This window comes from Nipponia nippon, unplaced genomic scaffold (genome assembly GCF_047370975.1).
Source record: "Nipponia nippon isolate SJK-2023a ecotype South Korea unplaced genomic scaffold, ASM4737097v1 scaffold_13, whole genome shotgun sequence".
Lineage (NCBI taxonomy): Eukaryota > Metazoa > Chordata > Aves > Pelecaniformes > Threskiornithidae > Nipponia > Nipponia nippon.
In genome coordinates this window covers 2,551,944-2,568,957 of record NW_028262324.1, presented here as the reverse complement: position 1 = coordinate 2,568,957, position 17,014 = coordinate 2,551,944, and the positions used below count along the sequence as shown (strand labels likewise).

General features: G+C 40.8%; 1 protein-coding gene across 1 annotated transcript in view; it reads left to right on the top strand.

The window, feature by feature from the left end:
* Positions 1–2,735: 2,735 nt before the first annotated feature.
* SULF2 (sulfatase 2) overlaps positions 2,736–17,014 on the top strand; it is a 165,213-nt gene continuing 150,934 nt past the window's right edge. The window contains exon 1 of the mRNA XM_087749479.1: positions 2,736–2,867. The gene's annotated coding sequence lies outside the window, so the exon portion shown is untranslated. The remainder of the gene's footprint in view (positions 2,868–17,014) is intronic.

Below are 17,014 nucleotides of genomic sequence, written 5' to 3'. Positions count from 1 at the left end.
GACTATCCCAGATCTCACAGATGAAAGAATGATTCACAGGCAAGTTCCACAAATTGTCCGAGGTCACATACCAAGATAGTAGCAAGTAAAATACTGAAGAAACCCCCTGAATCGATGGCATGTTGCTGGTCTGTTTAAATCTTGCCATAATCACATCCATGACATACACGATACGGATGATGTATGCATTTGTAATATTTTTAGTCTATACAAATAAGTAATAAAAACTGTAATGAGCCAGAGGAAAGAATACATATTTTAAAAGCAATTGCCTTTGCAATATTTGTTTTGCTTGTGAAATAAAAGAGAATGTTTCTTCACAGAGAAACATTATTTCGAGACTTAAGGCATAGTTTTTTATATTTAACAGCAGTGTTTATTACAGCAGTGGACTGAGACACCACTTACCTGCATATGCTTTTGGATTCCGCCAAGCTTTCTTGTACAACTGAACAAGTTATATATATTTTCACTGTTTCAGAGACCAGTCGTTCGCCTATGGATTGTTCTATTTCCAGCCATCCTTTGCTTGACTTCTACATATGATGACGGCATGCAAAGCACTCAAGTGAAGAACATCTTTTTATGCATATATTTGGTACCTAGGACAACTGGTTTAAGATGTTAGATGGAATTTCTATGTATTAATAAAATCAATAACAACATTCTTAGAGTAGTAGACAAAACCTTGTAGTCATGTTAGAAACAATATCTCACAAAATTATTATGATGAGCCTTGATTAGAATATATATGGGAATAACTTAGGCTTGAGAACAGCTTTGTAAGATTAATGGAAGATTCACTAGCTAATTTGTCATTCTAGTAATTATGACTGTATAGAAACCATTCCTTAAAAATATCTTGTAATGACAAATTCTCCCTTCAGATTCATAGGCATTCCACATGCATACATGAGGGCAAAACTTCATCCATCTGGAGTCTCATCAGAAAAATCCAAATAATTTAATTTTGAGTATTTTTGAGACTTTTTTGTAATAATAGGATAAATCTCAGCTGTGTTGACATCCTTTAATGCAAAGATAAAGCCTTCCTAGTGGATAAGAAATGTATCCTAGCTTTGAAAGTGCCTATTTGGAGTAACACATTGTACTATTTACAAGCCATTTTATAACAGCATTGGTATGGAATACAGGTGGTTGACTTTATTTCCAGAAATCTTTTTTTTTGTAGTAAAAGAAAAGGACCTATGATTAATTTAATTACAAGACTATCCAGCTACATATAACATACATGTCAATGAGAAAAGATAACCTTAAAATTTGCATAATAATATATCTCAAATCCTGCCAGTCCTGCAAATCGTATCTGGTCCATACTCTCGTTTTAAACACATAATTTAATGATACTGCTCTGGTGAGAAATAAGAATCTGACAGTTTCAAAAAATGACAAAAATTCATTTAGAACTTGTGTTAACACATGCAACAAATGTACAGTTTTTTCTTTCCACAGTATGCATCTCAAGACTCTTTTGTTAATTTAAGTTTTTGAAAGTTGAAAAGAATTTGCATCATTTTCTTGACATATCTTCATAAAAATACTACCCTGGCACCTGTTGGAATAATGTTAGCTTCTTATTCCCTGGATTTTCTGTGGAGAACCAACTGAAAATGTAGGGACCTGATTAAAAAGCATGATCAGGGAGGTCTGTAACAAGGAACTTATGAATATAAAAAGAGAAGTAAAACAGGAACTATGGCTCTGTTTTCGGGAAAGTTTATGCAGGCACTGCAAACACCTAAACTACCATCACCTAGCGTGCAGACAGGGACCCTGCACATAGGCTGTCCTCATGTTCGTGGAAAAACCTTCAAATTAAGAAGGCGAAAGGCTAAAACTCAAAACTATTAAATAGTGAAAGAGACTTTTGACTCTTTTGCAACAGCTTCTCCACAGGAGCTCTCTAAGAAGTCTAAACACACCGATTTTAGCCCCGGTTTACGCCCATTGAAGCAGGATGAGGCACACTTCTCCGTGCAATACCACCGCCGGCCACCTGACGCCCCATGTGCAGAACCCCGATTATTAAGTGGGAAGTACAGAAGTTTTATCAGGTTAGGACTTTATCCCCACCAACCTGAAGAGAATTACACCCCACATGCACTTCTTTTCCCTTGACTGACGCCCCCCATACACATACACACCCCCTCGCTGCCCCACCTGGCGCTCCTAACGCGGGGCTCTCAGGGCACCCCCAGCCATGCTCCTCTTCCCTCACCCCACAGCGGCGGCGGGGCTTGCGGCAAGGCGCCCAGCCGGCAGGGAGAGCGCTGAGGGGCGCCGTGCGGGGAGCGGGGCAGAGGGCGCGGAGAGGAAAGGGCTGAGGTGAGGGGCGCTGTGAGGGGAACGGGGCGCGGAGAGCGCTGGGGCGAGGGGCGCCAGCCCTGAGAGGGCGGGAGGCGGCGATCCTGAGGTGACGGGGGGAGGGGAGGCGGGTAACGGCCCTGAGGGTGTGGAGGGCAAAGAGCTCCTCCGGAGGCGGGTGGGGGGGCTAAAGCTTTTCCCGGCTCCCCACCTCCTCGGCGCGGTGCTCGGGCCGGAGCCCCCCGGCGAGGGAGGCGGCAGCGCTAGGAGGAGGCGTCTCGCAACAGATGGTTAAAGCCGGCTCCTCGGCGCAGCCCGCATTGGCCGGCGGCGCGAGCCGGGCGGGAGGAAGGGCGGGAGAGAGCCGGCCCCGCGCAGGGAGGGCGACGGCAGCGGCCGGAGCTGCGCGGCCCCGCAGCGGGGAGCGGAGCGCAGCGCCCCCACCCCGCGTCGCTCGCTTCCCGCGCGGGTGCTGAGGCGTCCGCCTTCCCGAGGCGGAGGTCGCCTCCCAGCCCTCGATCGGCGGCGGCTCCGGGCCACCTGTGAGTTTTCCGGCTGGCGGGGGCCGTAAGTAACACCGCCTCCGTGCGCAGCCGGGCTGGGGCCTCCGGGAGGGTTCTGGCCGCGGGGGCGGGAGGCCCGGAGGGCTCGGCTCCCGTGGCTGCTGCCTGCGCCTGGGGTGGGCGAGCCGGAGCTGCCGGCTTCTCCTCCGGTTTAACCCGTACTGTAGGGAAACGGGGAAGGTGTGGGGGGAGTTCCCCTCTCGGGCGGGAGGCGGAATCAATGTCGGGGAGATTTTTATCACCTGTAAGTGAAGAAACCCCCACTCGCATTCGCCCCCCCTCCGTTCCCGCCTCGCCGGTGCAGAGCCGCCTGTGGTAAATAGCGCCGGGTGTCGGTGCTCGGCGCCCTGCGGGGGCGCGCCGGCAGGTGGGGGCTGAGGCGCGGGAAGCGGTTTGCCCAAGGTCACGCAGCGAGGCAGCGGCTGGGCTGGGAAATAACATGCGCTGTGCTGAAAACTTCTGGTTCCCAGTCCTGCGCTGGGCTCTTGAACAGCACTGCAAGGCTGCAGGGCTCCAGGCATAGACGCGGTAGGGTTGTAGGTAGGTCTCTGTTTAGCTTTTTTTTGTTTGTTTGTTCGTTCTCCTTTAAAACGTTATGTATGGATGTGAAACGGTGCAGAGATGCAGCGTCCGCATCATCTCCCTTGCTTTCTCTACCTGCAAGCATGTGAATGAATGCATATATGCTCTTGCTTTTCTGTGACTGATGTGAAGTTCAACAGACTAAAAACGGAAATTGTTGGTGAAAATATGATGTTTTTTCTTCACTTTTAGCGTGGCAATAAGTAATGTCTTTGCTGTTAACGGTGAATGTCTTCTTATGCCACCAGACAGAAGTTGTGAAAAGCCCCTTAATTGGTTAGGTGTCAGCTGCATTCCAAAATTAATCTGCAGTGCAATAGCTTTTATGCTCAGTGCATGCGAGAGATGTAAAGCATGGTGGGCCATGCTTCAGGAACTTATGCACTAGAGTATAATGTGATTAAGAGTTCTTCAAAGGATGCAACTGGAGTAATTGTTTTAGTGCTAGTTATATGCCTAACAATTTTCTCTGCCTCTCTCTCTCCTCTCCAAATATAATTTTAATGAGTTTACATAAAGATATTCTTCTGTAGTTTGTCCCTGCTAATGTTCAGTGTTTCTCTTGAGCTTCTTATTATGTGGAAGTAGAACTGACATGTGTAAGGATGTTGTTTTGATTAAATGTATTATGAGAGTCCTCTGAGTCAATCCTCTTCATAGAATTTGATTGATCTTTGCATTTCATGACATGTCCTGCAGCACTGAAACTTAAAAGTTTGTGCTGTTCAAAAACTAACCTAACCCCCCTACCATCTTTCTCAATTTTACCTTAACTGTTCTGCTTGGTTTTGGGGGGGTGGGGAGATGGAATATGAGAGAGATTTAGGAGAATACTCAAAATATTTGTGTAAATAGGACAGCTTTATTTTTAATTTGTATTAGGGAGTTCAGGTGAACTCTGGACTCTCTTCAGCGCAAATCGTGGAATCAAGGTAAGGTTCCCAGCAGGGTAGGATTTTACTACTGTAGATGTTTTGTGGTTTGAATGTGGAGGGTTTTGTGTGTGTTTGTTTTAATCTCATTCAGAAAACGTAGTATTATTCTCAAAGTATATAATGGACTTATTCTTTTCCCTGGACTTTGATCTTTACAAAAACCCTGTGTTTTGGCTACATAACACTTTTTTTGCTGCGTCAGATTCCTTGCAAGGAGTCTTATTTTGGGTAATTTCTAGCTGAAAGTGTTTGCCCTTGCTGTATAAAACCATCTTGATTAGTCTGGTCTTTCAGTACCAGATTCTCCATCTAAACAGACAGGAAAATGTCTGTAGTTTTTCTACCTGAGTAGCTAATATTATTTCATTAAACAAAATGTTAAATTGTAATAGATGATGCTTTGCTATGGCTCTGTATGTTTTGTTTTTAAGAAAGTATTAACAGTATTGCACTGTTGCGACTTCCTCTCAAACATCTGTTATGAGGATCCCAGGTGAGAAAAATTATGGCTGCTCATCTACAAAAATAGAAATTCAAACAGACTTGGTGATATCAAATTTGTAAATATAACTGATTTAGGTATATGAATAAGACCCTTCTCTGTTGCAAATGAGAAAGAAGGTGATGGAATAAAGCAAATACTTTTTCTGTGTAATAGCAGATGTGTATTTTTGAGATACTAGATTTAATATCTAGTATCTCAAAGAACTCCACAATTTGGGAAGAGTGTGAATTTAGAGTTTATATTCCCTTCAAAATTGTTTTTAGAAGTAATTAATTTGAATTCTAGACAGCTCTAACTTCTTGCTCTGTAGATAGCATAGAATGATTAAAATATTTTCCAAATAATTGTACCTCCTCAGAGAGACACAATTTTTTTTTTTTTTTCTCCTTTTGCTTCTCAACATCCTTTCCTTGGCCACCTGAAGATGTAGCCTCACTGTGAAGTGCAGAATAGAGTAAAAGTAAGATCAAGAACTGCTACATACCCATTAGAGAATTTTGGTTAAAGATGTGGTGAGATCATACTTCTATGAAGAATGCTCCATGCCTTTGCCCATTTCCATGAAGAGTAAATGAGACCTGCCTTGCAAATTGTCCCTTGCAGTATTCTTGACAGAACACATGCTCATTTTTATCAATATTCTGGGCCAATTTCTCAGGCTGGAGTGGATGTTTTGGAGAATGAGATACAGGCCTACATTTCCAATATAAAAATGGGTGTTCCAGTATTCTCACATTTTTGAGAATATCTTGGGCTTGTTCCAGTACAAGTCATGATTTAATTTGAAACTTGAAAAGCTGCAATGAGTGAAGCTTATTTTGTTTGGTTTTTTATTTTGCTTTGTTCCCCCCCCCCCCCCCCCCCATTAGTATTAGTCTGCAATAGAATTGGATTTTTGTTTAAGTTCTGGAAATCATCTGAATTTTTCAATATAGTTTGTTGCTGGTTAACTGCCTCTCGTCTGCCTGTCCCCACCACCCCACCCCTCACCCAAATGGTGCATGGGGAGAAATTCTGGAATGATAATGCAAGTTTGACAAGGGAGGATTTCAACTAATTAGCAGTTGGCCTCTGTAGGAGCAGAAAAGATGTGTAATATTTCTAAATTCCCTAAAAATGTTACTTTGAACTTGTTTCAATACTAGATATAACTATGCTTTTCTACAAATACAGATGCTGCAAGTCTAAAGGTCTTCAGCAAGAAGCAGCATCTGAAGTATTGCTTCTGAGGCAGTAAAAATGTCTCAGTAAACAGAAATTTTTATCTTCCGTCTTGTAAGGAGTTGTACTTGAGTTCTAGTGTTCTTGTAATACATTAAATGTGTGCTCAGATTGTGCAGCTGCCCTGGGATCCCTCATGCACAGATTTATGTGATCTTTGCATGTTAGTGTCTACAGTGGTCTGTATCACAGCGAAATGCAAACTTCTGGTTTCTGTATTAGCACAGTTGTGTATACATTTGGGTAAGGCTTTTTTAAATTTTTTTTTTTTAACGTGAATGCAATAGTTCAACAGTTTAACTTAGACTCACCTCTGTGTCTGTGTGCGTGTGTACATATATGTATGTACACATGTGTAAAAAATATAGCAATGTGTACCTGTGTTCTTATTTTCCAAATCCTGGTGAGCAAAATTTCCAATTAAAGTGTTTGAAATAATGTCTTCTTTCTGTAGGCTGGCTGTGGTAGGAAATTTGTTTTGGTATTCAGCATAGAATGACACTAAAGAAAATTAACTAATGTGAAAAGATCTAACAACAGAACCTAGGAAACTTTGTTCCAGTGAAACTGTGTAATCACTAGTACTAATTAGCCATGTTTAATGGATTGTTGGAAGAGTGTGTCAAAATAAAATGTATCTATTAGGCTGAAGAGTTGTCTCTAATCTGCGTTGTTGGATGAAGTCTCATTGCTCCAGAAAGAAGTGTCCCATTTAGAAACAGGCAGCACCTGATTTCAAGCTCCTGAAAAGAAAGCAGTTGAATTGCCTGCCTTATTTGAAGTTCTTGGACAGGCAGCAGTCTTTGTGAAAGGCTGAAATTATTGATCCCTGAGGTAGGAAGTACTGTAAACAATGATTCTGCTGTGATCTGACAGTTCTGACCATCTCTGCGACTGAGTCATTGACTATGACTAACCACTTGAATAGATGGATTCGGTGTATTTAGGAACTTGTGTTTTCTAGTAATATTTGGGAAAGGAAGATTGCAGATCTTAAAGATGCTGAAATGTGTCAGAAGCTGATGTTCTTTACAATCTGGTAACCGAATAAGGAAAACTTCTTGTAGGGTTTTGGTGTCTGCAAGTCCTGATGAGTTGACCTGTTGTATAGATTTTCTTAGATCTACTTATAGATTTAATATTCTTCTTCTGGATTCTGTCTTCTGTGTGGTTGAAGTGAAGTTCTTTATGCATCCTTCTTTGCAGTGTTATCCCTGCATGTTACCCCAGAGCTACTGCCATTCAGTGGAGGGGAAGAACTTGGGTCAAAAGACAGAAGTGTGTTTTAGGGTGGGGTTTTTGTAGTTTTGTTTTTATAGCTTTACTATAAGAATCCTAACCCAACACATTTTACTTCTGTGAGTGTGAAAGGAGTAAGAGTATGGTCTTGGAAATTGTAGCTTGCTTCTAAGGAAGGTTGAAGTACTGAAACCATAAAGCTCAGTGCACACCTAAGAACTAAAGTTCTGATCCTTCTCCCACACCAAATACTTGGTGTATACTCTTAAAAAAATGATGGATTTAACATTAGCTGATTTTCACAAAGCCTTATTGTTCAGTTTCCTTTCTTCCTTTTCCACTGCTGCCTTTTTGTCTTAGTTAAAAGTAGTAACAAGTTTATGTTGCATTGTTACAATAGTGTTAATTTTCAGCTGGGGTGTGAAGTTATCTTATGCCAAAAGTACTAATGAAATGTATGGATCTTCTCTTTTTTAAATACAATGACAAGATCCGGTCATCTGAATTTAAGTTTATGAGTAGTGAGCAAGGTAGTATTAAGTGTCCATATCTGTCTTGTCCAGTAATTGCCAGAAAAATCTTTGTGCTCTTCTAAGTCATATACCTGCAACCCCCAGTGACTTTGTAGAGGACTGCTGTAAGGCATGTGAATGGTCTTTATTTTTCTCCTAGTAGTGTTTAAATGGGCATTCCAATACATGGTTGTGTATAGTATCCTATTTCTTCTGTTTTTAGGTAATCTGGGGAATAAATCTCGTTAATCCTAAAATCCCTTCTGATGAATCTAGTAACACCTAGTTTACATTACTGAACTTGATCCAGGAAATAATATTACTGTATTGGGGAAAAACTGCATATTGGTTGGTATAAAAAAGTAAAACTTAAAAATGGATATACTTTGAAAACTTAGGGCTTTGTTGTTGCTCCAACTTGTTGCTTTTGCTTAAATTATTCTAGGGACCTGAAGAAATATCTTAAGTATTTGAGAAAGTTGGGACTTTATGTATGAAGCAAATAGCTTCTTAAGGTGTAGACTCTTTCTAGATTGTGGTATGTCAGGAACAATTTTCTTTCATTATGCTGGGATTTGAAATCCTTTTAATACTGTAGACTTCCAAATCTCACTGTGCCAGTCATGTGATATGTGCCTTGAGCATCAGTTGTTGGGAATATGAGTGTTTCTAGAGATTCATTACTTTGGGAGAGATAAAGGTCTCTCTCAGAGAAAGGCGCATGATAAGAAAAGACTAGTACAAAACTAGATGGGTTACCTGATGGACTGTTTGCTTTCTTTGGCTCAGACCTCAGCTTAGGGTGTTCTGAAGAAGTTGTTCAGGTTAGTTCTTGTGATATCGATGTGTTCGAATTAAGAGATTTCACTGTGGTTTATAGGTATTACAAAAATTAAAGCTATACTGGGTCTACTTAGGTGAGCAAAACAGGGTGAAGTCTAATAAAATTGGTTCTGCACTGCTGAGATATTCAGTCAGGCTGGTCAGATAAGAGCTCAAAGAAGTTTGAGGCAAGTTCTGAATGGTTGTCTCTGCTTAGTAATGCCTTCATTCCAGAGCATTTCTCTGTGATTTTTATGTGTCTTTGGTTTTTGTTTCTTTTTTTTCCCCGGACTTTACTACACAGCAAGTCAAATTCATCACCAGTTTTCACCATCCCTGCGGTCTTGCAACCAACACACAGTTCGTGCGTTTGGGAAGGGAAAGAACAAAAAGCCAGCTATGTTACTGATTGTAATGTTTAGAATTATCAACTTGGTTTCTTTAATAAAAATCTGCTATATGTATCTGTTACTTATCAGGTTAAGGGAAATATCTGTTATTGATAAATGCCTAATGAACATCCTGAAGTTACTAGCTCCTGCTGTTGCAAATAAATCGCTTTGCAATTCCCTTCCCCTTATTTTTTTGATACATTCCATGCACAATCAGTTGTGTGTGTTATTAATTCTGTTTAAAATTATTTACCTTTTAGTCTTCATCAAGTTTTATTTTCCCCTATGTTCCAGTACCAGCAGCGTTTGAAGGACTTTCTAAAGAACCTGGCTCCTTTACGTCATCCTTTCTTTGTCAGAGGAAGTGTGTAGAAGACTTCAGGGGCTTAGAGAAAAATTATATGGTTCTGCTCTTAGAAGGCTTTTTTCATAGATAATATGTGTGGAGACAAATTACTCTACAAAATGTAACTCAGTTGTGCCTAGAGAAGGGTGAAAAGGCATAGCTGCAACTGGAGGCAACACTGGAATGTGTCTTCTGCCATCTAATTCATTGGGTAAATCTTTGGATCTTGCTGTACATCTAGAAATACCATGATGCAATGGTTTCTGTGATTCACTTGGATTCTTTTCTGACTGCTCCAAATCCTAGAGCACTGATAAAAGTGGAGGCAGCTGTAAGAGTGTAGATAAGTGAGTTCCAATTAGTGCCTCTAAATCTTTGTCAAATGATCTGTCTTTAGTCACACTTGTCTGGTAGTCTAACTACAGAATCAAAGCAATCTTTAAAAATTTTATTGAATTTCCTTGCATGTGATATTTGCATGGGTTATCTTCTCGGTGCTGCCTGCTGGAGAACAGAATTGCAACCAGTAAAGCTTAGCTATGATACAAGACCCTGTAGGTTCTGTAGCTGTTCACAGTGTGACATTAATGGTGTTAAAATAGCAACATCAGCGATATTAACTAATTTCCTCATTCAGACTGTGACATTTGTTTGGTAAAAGGATCATTAACCATATGCAAACATCCTATGTGCTGTAAAAGGTCTTTGGGCCCTGACAAATGATAAATGAGAAAATTACAGGTTGTAGGAGAATGTAAATATCATTCTTCGGAAATCTGTCCTCCGGCAAGACAGAAATGTTCCCCTCTAAGCAACGAAGGTTTCATTATAGTCTTTTCACATCCGTAAAGAATGCTGGAGACTATTTTACATACTTAATGCATATCTTGATGTCTCTTCCTTTCTTTCAGGCACGGCTGTTGAATTGGGATTTGTCCTGGTTTTGTTAAGCAAGTACTCCAGCAGTGCACTATAGAAACGTGTTGTAGCCTCAATTAACTCCTCCTATAATCTTCTGGATAATTTTGCATGTTTTTCTTATTAGCAGCTTTAGGTCACTTTTTTAATCAGCTGCTATGCAAGAGATTAAAGTAGGGGCTCACATAGTACGTTCCTTTCCATGAGATGACTACATGTAACACAAACTTGCATGTTAACCGATGAACGCGTTTACCGTGGCTTTAGGGAAAGGATTAATCTAGTTTCAGATGATCCTTGTGACTTTCTTGCTCTTCCTGTCTGTAGCTGTGTAAGGATTTGTAGAGTCAGATTAGAGTACTAACATCACCATCTTCAGAACATAAAAGCTTCAACAATATGATGCATTTGCAGTAGCTTATTACCTAGTGCAATTCGTGAGTAAATTTTCTAGCTTCCGCACCAGTGTTCTAAAGTGTGACTGAGTACAGTCCTTCAGCCACTGCTGTTTATCTCATTAAAGCTATGGCTGAAGTTGCTGTGCTATCAAACGATAAAACTGAATTGTGAGTTCATCCTCACATCCTGCTTTTATCTTGTAATATCACTGCAGTTTTGAAAGAACCAGGCAGACTTGATAGTTATTGTCATTTTCAAAATGACAAAAATAATTTTCAGAGGCTTCAAAACTTTTTGCCAATCTTTGCAAGAATGGAGATGTTACAAGCAATTAAAATAACAGTTCTACTAAATTTTAAAAACTTTAAAATGGCTGGAAGTTTTAACTTTCGATTAGCTTGCAACAGTATCTTTCTTACTTTCCTCTGGAAGCTAGATTTGGAAATAGCAACCCCGTAAGATTATTAAACACCTATTAAAAACAAAACCAGAATTCAATTTTTTTCAAAATTGGAGCGATCAGTTTCGTTGACCAGAATGTCTGATACCTCTGTTTTTGAATGTGGATTCTTGCTGATTTTCTAGGATATGATTCCCAAGCTATTAAGGCATGTAATTTGATTTATGCTAAGATAACTAATAGCCAAGCACAATCTGATACATTCATGGTTATTTGGATGCATCTGAGATGTACCACCATATACCAGACTTTGTAAGTCTGATTCAGAAACAGGTGTTTTAAGCAGGAGAATGTTCACCAGCACAGCAGAATCTTCAAAAAAGTGAAGACTTTGATTTTTAAACAAGCACCTGCTGAACTGTGGAAAGGGAGAAGAGGGAATGGACACAGAGCCTGAATTTGGCAAGTTTTGTGCAGGAAAGCGTTGTATACGCCCCAAAATATTTTGGTACCAAGAGATGAACAGAACACCTTGGCATCAGTAGTGCATAAAAGCTGAACCTGAAATGGAACACTTCCCTCATTTAAGTCTTTGGCTATGTTTCTAGAGGTTGAGGATCTGGTTTTCATCCCATATTGTTGGGAGCTGTCAAATGTCAGCATTTTTTCCTCTGAAGGATCTATCCTGAAAACATAACACAGGAACTCCCTAAGAGGAGTGTAGAGGAAAGGAGTAAAATGATCTATGATCTAAAATAATTATTACCCCAATAAGGGAAGACTCAATTAGTTGGTTTCCTTAATCTAGCCACAAACAGGTCAGATTTGTGCATACTGTGGATAAGATGAGGTAGAGCAAAATTGCAATGGAGTGAGGTTTTGGGAAAGCATGGGGCAGAGAGATAAAACTTTAGACATTCAACTTGTTGAGAGAGGTTGAAAGAAAACCCTATCCCAGCTGGCAGATGGTGTTTTGTGATGGCTTTTTATTTTATAATTTCATGCATGACGGCTTTTACTAGTTGTTTGCTGGGACTCGTTGTTCTTGTTCCCTTTGATGCATAACTCTGCTTCTGTTGGACTCTCTGCCACTCTCTAATGGTGGTGAAATCTTGAGCGCTGGAGGGCAGGCAGAGGATTTGGGTATTTGTTTTAAAGGTAGATTGCACTCATGCTTTTGCATAAACTGACTGCCAAATTTGAGACTGAGGGAATACTGCTTCCACGTCAGTTGGCACAGACTGTGGACAAAAGGACGACACTGTTACATGATGGAAATATGCAATATCCGTGTGCCTGGAATTAGATGATAAGTCAAACAGAATTCCTTCTTTCTTCAGGACCGAAGACTTTGAGAAAGCCTGTTATTTCTCTTCTGTCCTCTTACAAAGTAGTGTGCTGTTACTTGTTTCTAGTGATCTTGAGCAGGGGGTCCTTATAATAAGTTTACAGTATTCCATAGCTTGCAGTATGAGTGTGCACTATGTGTTTGTTTGTGGGCTGAACTTGGTCTTCTACCACACTGCGTTTCAAAGAACAGGAGTAGAGTATCCAGTAAAGTTGTGAAACCTTGTAAGAAGTTTAACAGGTTGGACAGACATCAGAGAGGGAGAAGAGCTCTCTATACCTTCTTTCTCCCATGGAGCAAAGGCGTAGGCTGGCTGGACTCCAGTGATCCCTTCCTTTTTGAATCAGCCCTCTGTGATCAGGTTGTACTTGATTGGATTGCTGAGGTGTAAATATATAATGCTTCCACATTGTTACTGAGAAAGTGCAGTTACTTGTTAGAAGCCCGTATCTCTCCATTAGCATTCCACAGAGTTATAGTAGTGAATGTTAAGTTTGAAAAGAAATCAATTCCAAGACTTTGTTCATGTATCAGTTACCTGCTTAATCATATTTCCATACAGAATTCTCTGAATAAGTGTTCTTTTGGGTCTTTTGGTATATTTTAAGTATTTCTGCTCTATGTGTTGACGAAACTCCTTCAGGTATGAAGGACTTGTTTTAGGTTTGTGTTTTTTACCAACTTCAGTTAGCTCTGATTTCTCAATCTTAGAGTGTCACTACCAGGATGAATATGTTTATACTGTGGGTTCTGCTTGACTGTATCTCTGATCGCGTGTTCCTGATACAGAACGTGGAGACAATGCAACTATGGTGGCAGAGATGGGTATGGCAGAACCACCTGAGATTAGATTCAATTTATTGGTTTTGTAGTGTTTGCTTATTTTCAGGCTGCTGATAATATCAAGGCAAGTCAGTTTAAAACTAGCTGAGGCCAAAATCAGCATAGAGAGTAGTAACAACTTGAAAGTGATATTTGTGGGTAATTTGGTGAGCAGGAGCATTATGGTGTCTTAAATCTTAATTGTAAAGATGTCTTACAAAAGAGGCACTGGTACCATTCCTACTTTTCAGCATAAATAAATATTCATCTTTATGCAGGATTTTAAGTTTTCTTCCTCTAATTTTCCCTGGTATGATATTAAGGAAAGAAAAACATGTGTATGTAGAGGAAATCTGCTATAAGCTAGAGAGATAATAGTTGAAAGACAGATTTTCTGTCTCAGATGAAAAATAAAGTCTTTGCAGTACTTGCTTCTACTTGACTTTTGCTGTGTATGTATAGAAAATCTAAGTGGAAAACTTTCTGCTGTCAATTGCACTGCAAGGTAAGAATATCTTTTTATTCTTGTCTGAATCAACATTAAATCAGCTTGCCAGCCAGTAAGGTTTTAATGCTCAATAACCTTTCATCATGATAGAATTGTGTCTCTTTCATCATCTGTGTGCTGAATTTTGCCCTCCTCTTTGATCTCGAGGCAAAGGCTTAGGTACCAACATTATCATGTTGATATCTTTACTTTCATTAGTCTTTCATGCATCTGCAATGACCAGACAGCAATGGGAGTGTTCAGGATGCTTGTTGGGAGCTACTGATGCTTAGCAGCCTAATGCCTGCCTCATAGGGCCCAGTCTTAAAACCCAGTGGGAGTTTTGTCTGCATGTAGAGTCTTAAGCAGCCTTCCTGTGACAGGGCTACTGAGTGAGTTGTGAAAAGGCAAAAGGAATATCTAATTTGTTAGAACGAAAATCTACTGCAGTGGCTAGCTGGGATTTTCCATTGTTTTGCCGCAGTCATGCTAGAGTTAGTTGTTTCTTTCAGCTGTGTACTGTCCTTTTTGGCTTTTGCTTTTGTTTTCTCTTATCCCCCCACCCCATCCACCTTGGTCCTAACTCTGGATTGAAAGTTGATTATACGAAAAGTTACAAAATGATAGTTTTCTGCTCTCTGTCTGTGAGCCTTCTTAAGTTATGGTATGTACTAATTTATTGAAATCTTTTGAAGTATGCTTAACAAATAACTACCCTGAAAGTGTTTAGCATTTCATAGAATCATAGAATTGTCAAGGTTGGAAAAGACCCTTAAGATCATCGAGTCCAACCATCAACCTATCACTGCCAAGTCCATCTATACCATGTCTTCAAGCACCGTATCTATCCGTTCTTTAAATACTTCCAGGGATGGAGACTCAATCACTTTCCTGGGCAGCCTGTTCCAATGCTTGACCACCCTCTCGGTGAAGAAGTTTTTCCTAATATCTAACCTAAACCTCCCCTGGCGCAGCTTGAAGCAGTTTCCTCTCGTTCTGTCACTCGTTACTAGGGAGAAGAGACCGACCCCCACCTTGCTCCAGCCTCCTTTCAGGCAGTTGTAGAGAGCAATAAGGTCTCCCCTCAGCCTCCTCTTCTCCAGGCTAAACAACCCCAGTTCCCTCAGCTGCTCCTCATAAGACTTGTGCTCCAGACCCTTCACCAACTTCATTGCCCTCCTCTGGCCACGCTCCAGCACCTCGATGTCCTTCTTGTAGTGAGGGGCCCAAAACTGAACACAGTACTCGAGGTGCGGCCTCACCAGTGCCGAGTACAGGGGCACGATCGCCTCCCTGGTCCTGCTGGCCACACTATTCTTGATACAGGATTTCACTAGCCATGCCAGAATTTTTTCATATAAATACAATATTGTTGGGGATTTCTAGAATTTATGGGACTTTTTAGATATAAAGCTCATTTAAAACAAACAAACAAACAAACAAAAACCACACCAAAAACCCCCCAAAACCAAAAAACAACCACCTAAAAAAAACCCAAACCACCAAACACTTCTTGACAGAGATTTTTGTCCCTTCCGGTAAGTAGCTGAAATATACACAGTCAGTAAAACATACAAAACAGTTTAAAAACAGGATATAACATAGGAAGCAATAATGTAGGTTTTTTAAGTTTATGGGGAGTGATGTATCATCAACATAAGGAAATACGCTGTTATGCTTGCTGAGCTTGACTGGTCATGAATTTACAACCTAGAAAACTTGGAACAACTAGCACTAGACAAGATAAATAGCAAGAAGGGATAGATAAATATTTAAGATTTAATATTACTAAATAATTTAATACTTGTCATTGTCCAAAACCCATTCAAACATTAGTTGATCAACCTTCACTGCAACCCAATAAGCATTCCTAAGCGACATTTAACACATGATGATTCTTAAGTCACAGAAGCTAAACTAAAAATTTTTAAATGTGGGTAGAATTTCTGTTCCTTTTGTGACTGGCTCTAGATTTAGGGTACTGAATGCTGTCTTAAGGGTAGGCACGAATGTGCATGAGACTTTCCAGAAATGGAACCTCAGGCACCCATACCCTGGCTTGAATATCAGGTTCTTAGGTTTAGGGTGCTTTCGATTCTTGACTAAAGGAAACTATAAATCTTTTTGTTGTCCTTGGATGTTAGTGTCAGTCTCTGCCTACATTCTTTGAAAAGCAGACTACACTCAGGAAATCTAGAAGCTGTGGATTATTGTGTTTCTCAAAGCAAAAAGGAGTGAACAGTAGTTGAGCCAGTAATGTGCCCTTATGGTAAAAGCAGCTAATGTTATCTTGGGCCGCATTAGGAGGATTGTTGCCAGTGGGTCACAGGATCTGTTCCTGCCCCTCTACTCGGCACTGGTAAGGCTGCACCTGGGGTACTGCATCCATTTCTGTGCTCACCAGTACAAGAGAGAGATGGACCAACTGGAGAGAGTCCACTGAATGGCCACTAAGGTGTTTAGTGCTGAGAGAGCTGGGACTGTTCAGCTTACAGAAGACAAGGCTCTGGGGGGATCTCTTCAATTTAGATAAATACCTGAAGGGAGGGTATAAAGAAGACAGAGCCAGGCTCTTCTCAGTGATGTTCAGTGACAGACGAGGCCATGGGTACAGACTGAAACACAGGAGATTCTGTCTGAGCGTAAGGAAACACTTCTTTACTGTGAGGGTGACTGAGCGCCGGACCAGGCTGTCCAGAGAGGTTGTGGAGTTTCCATCCTTGGAGATATTCAAAAGCTGTCTGGACATGGTCCTGGGAAACTGGCTTGGGGTGGCCCTGCTTGAGCAGGGGAGTTGGACCAGATGCCCTCCAGAGGTCCCTCCTGACCTCAATCATTCTGTGATTCTGTGACAAACTGCAGACTGCTTCCAATTCTGATGCTAGTCACTCTGCCGAGTTTCACTACCTCCAGCATCTTATTTCTTTTGTGTTATGAATGCGTTCATAATTGAATTTTGCTTAGAAGTTACTGCAACAGCCAGTCACGTACCTTGTAGAATCGGACTCTTGTGAAAACACTGAATTAGTTGCTGTACAAAAGCAAGGACCTTGCAGAATGGGGAAGGGAGAGCTTCCAGAAGAGTTCTGAGAGGGTGCTCTTAGATGGTATGTGAAAGAAAACTGGAAACTGTACTCAGACCTTAGAAGTCTCATGTGATTTGCTAAAGGACCATGAAAATGATGATCTCTTCTGAAT